Here is a 3,747-nt window from a genome sequence, read left to right as displayed (position 1 = left end):
CATAATGTTGTCCATATGGAATGCCTAAAGTCTAGTTATGTATTCTATATATTCTGAAAATCTGAAAAAATTCCTTTTAAATAAAAGTGTTTTTGAGGCTCCAGGTGCAATCCAGAAAGTTGAGTATAAACCAGGCTTTTAAAGAATGAATCTTGTAGAAGAAAATTCATGTATATGAACATGAATGAATGTATTCATAATAATAAATATGGAAAGCGCAGACTTAAAAAAATCTATAATCTTATCACAATAAATAGCAACTGTGTGATTTTTCTCCCAGTCATTTTTCTGTGCATGTGTATGTAAATAGGTTTTTTATATTTATACAACAGAATTACATGAAATATGCTTTCATATCATGCTTTTCTATTTAAGATTTTGCCATGTCATTGAAGTAATGGAAAACAATTTTAAATTGAAACAGTATGATTTATGTAACCATTTCCTTTCTTTGACATAGAGTTGTTTCCATTTTCTCACTATAATATATAATGATACTGTGAGCATCCTGTTCCCAAATTTTTTCACAAATCTTATTTTCTCAGCATGTATTCCTGGAGATATTACTTGCAAAGAATGGGAACATTTTTAAAGTCCTTAACATGTATTGCACAATTTCTTTCTAGGAAGATTGTCCGGGTTTACACTTCCCTCCACAACAGACACCCATGTCTCCTAGCGCCCTCTGCAGGACTGGGCTTCAGGAGGCTGCATACCTGGTGGTCCAAGCAGAAGCTATGGAACCTGAGGGGTGTGGGTGGGCCTGGTCTCTATCATATCCTTGCTGTGGGGCTTGAGATAAGGTATTTAATTTTGCTGAACCTCAGTTTCTCAAATGACAATGGGATGGCAAGAAGACAAATTGAGGTGGTAATAAATAATTTAGCATATTATTCAATACCCAGTCAGTACTTAATAAATGTTAACTATACAGATAATTGAGAGTTAAAAGGTCTAACCCACTGTTGTAATGGGGAATACGATACCTAATGTCATTTTATTTTGTATTTTAAAAAACGTTAAGAGTTAGTAACGATATCTACTTTTTTATTATTACAAAAGCGGTCCTAGAAAAATGAGAAGCTTACAAATCAGCACTAGAGGGGAAAAGCAATCCATAATCTCAACAATTTCAACTTTCTAATGTCTTTGCTTTTGCACTTTTGGGGGGAGTGGAGTGTTATTTTATTGATAGCTTTCTTAATTTCTTCCCCGGTTGTTCCTTTCTTTTTAGTTGTTACTTTTGTTCTATTTTCTCAGAATTTGCACTTATGACCATGTGTTAGAGGGTGAGAGGGTTAAAATCTTCCCACCTTCTTCCAGGTGGGCAGCTTTACTGTTTCAAGGGGCCTTGCATTTGTGTGCCAGGATTCATGTTTCGGTTTCCAGTCTTATTGGTCCTGAAGTCGATGAAAATTCCTTTCAGTTCTGGCAATCACTTGAATGTACCCCAATCTTCAATGTGTTACACTTTTCTTTCCTCCGATTCCCAACAGCCTGCCCCTCCCACCTTCCATGACTCACCTCCCACTACCCCACTGGGGAGTTGAGAGAGGCTGTCTCTAACTGTTAGGGCATGGGGGCCTGTGGTGGGCTGGAGAGGACACGTACCAGCTAAGGGGCACCCTCTCCTCAGCTCTCGCTTGTCTGGCTTGTGGTTGCCATGTGGGAAAACAGGTTAGTTTTCAAATTTAATAAGAAGCTGGAAATCTAGACTTGTGTGTGAAATTTCATGATTTTAACATGTTGACTTAAATATATTTAAACATATGATTGGTGATGGCCAAATAAGACACATTTGTGGGCCACACTTGCCCCCCAGGCCACCGCTGGTTAGTGCTAGATGAGTCTGGGAGGCCACCGTGGTCCGGGCCGGGAGTGAGGAGGGTCTGGGGCTGCGTCCTGCATCCTGGTGAGGAGACAGCTATACTTGCCATCTCTAAGGAACCTCCTTCTTCTTCTCAGCATAGGAGAAGAGCTGGGGCAAAATTGTATTGGATCCTTGTGAGATGAGATTTTCCTGATATCCTTACACAGTTGAGAAAATATTTTTCTCTTGTCAGATGTCATACTTACCCAGCTGCACCCAGGCTGAGCCAACGGACCGGATGATGGGCATGGACAGAACTGGGACTTTGCATATCTACCTTTAGTGCCATGTTTGAAACGCTGGTGAAGGGGAGCCTGTGTCCTCATGGTGCCCATGGGATTGTCATTTAGAGAAGTGACTGAGTGACAGCACAGACAGACTAACGCCATTGGAAGGAGATTTTTATTACTTACATGTCCCAAGAGGAGGGGACATGCCACGCCATGCAGGGCCACCCGGGGAAGTACCACTGTTGGTCAGGAGACAGAAAGGAGACAGAAAGGAGAGGCCAGAGCCTTTACTGTGTTTTCTGCGGGAAAGGCAAGGCAGGACAGGGGAAACAGCTTAGGACTGCCTTGTTCGAGTCATTCTGGAAGGCTTTGGGGTGTCTGAGTTGTCCTTGGTTGTCTGGTACCTGGCCCAGGTGTGATTTGGGGCAGGGGAATATTGACTTAGATAAAGGAGGTGGTTGGGGGGTGTGGACTCAGGGTTGGGTAGTTGGCATATGAAAGGTGTGTTCACAGGTAAGTTAGTATCTTAGGAATTAACCAGCCCAGGGAGGGGCAATCTCCCCCTGGCCAACCAGGCCCCTCAAGATGTCAAAACATCATAAAATATAGAAAATTTTAAAAAAAGATTAATATAGGGTTGTATCAGTTCAAGGAGAAGCCTGGATTGACAAAAAGGTTAATTTCTAAAAGAGGCCCAAGTATATTGTGTATCTTGCAGGTCTCATTTCATTTAGGTTTGCTCACGAGAACAGATCAGTTCCTGTGCCATTTGGAGTCAGCCTCATTCCCTGGTTCTCACACACCAGCCTGACATCATTGGTTTGGATTCCCAACGCGGCCAGCGGATGTTTACATCCCCACCCGGACAGCTGTGCTCATTGAAAGAGAAGGAATGGTGATGGTGTTTATTTCTAGAATGGTAAAACACTGAAACCCCTGGTCTCTAAAAATAGGTCACTATTTTCCTTGGAGGTGAAATGGAACTGTTTATCCAAACTCAGCACTGTCTGACAATGCGTTTCCCAAGTTAGTGTAGGTGGCAGAATGGCCTTAGATTATTTTCAAAGTGTCAAAAATGGAAGGTCTTTGAAATTCTGTGGATTTTATTTTCTAATGAGAAAATTTGGAAGCGGTCAAGGAGTGTTTTCATGTATTTACTCTAAATTGGCCAAGTCTGGGGAATCATGGATATAGCTGGTCTTATTCTCATGTGTTCTCTTAAGTCGAATTTGCAAGGATAATGGCTCACCTTGAAAAGTGTCCCATGCCACCTTAATCCCAAACCATATTGGCCCATTGGTAAGATAAAAGGTGCAGAGGAGCCTGCTTTACCAAGAAGAGGCCATTTCTGGGGGCCCTAGGCAATCAAGATAACCCTCTTTGGGGTTGGTTTAAAAAAATTACACAATTTTCACCCTGCAAATCTCAAGATAAAACATAGTTCTGTGGATAAGCTGAGTTCTCAGGGAGGACCTCAGGTGGCTGATTATTTGTGTGATAGCCGTGTCTTTTCACCGTTTAACACTCCCTAGACCTGGCATCAACCTTCCCAACCGCTATAGCTGTATTTCTCACTCTTTCCTTCTTTCCTCCTTTCCTCCTTTCTTTCTTTCTTTCTTTCTTTCTTTCTTTCTTTCTTTCTTTCTT

Source organism: Neomonachus schauinslandi, chromosome 4, assembly GCF_002201575.2.
Source record: "Neomonachus schauinslandi chromosome 4, ASM220157v2, whole genome shotgun sequence".
Classification (NCBI taxonomy): Eukaryota; Metazoa; Chordata; class Mammalia; order Carnivora; family Phocidae; genus Neomonachus; species Neomonachus schauinslandi.
Note: the sequence above shows the minus strand (reverse complement) of the source record.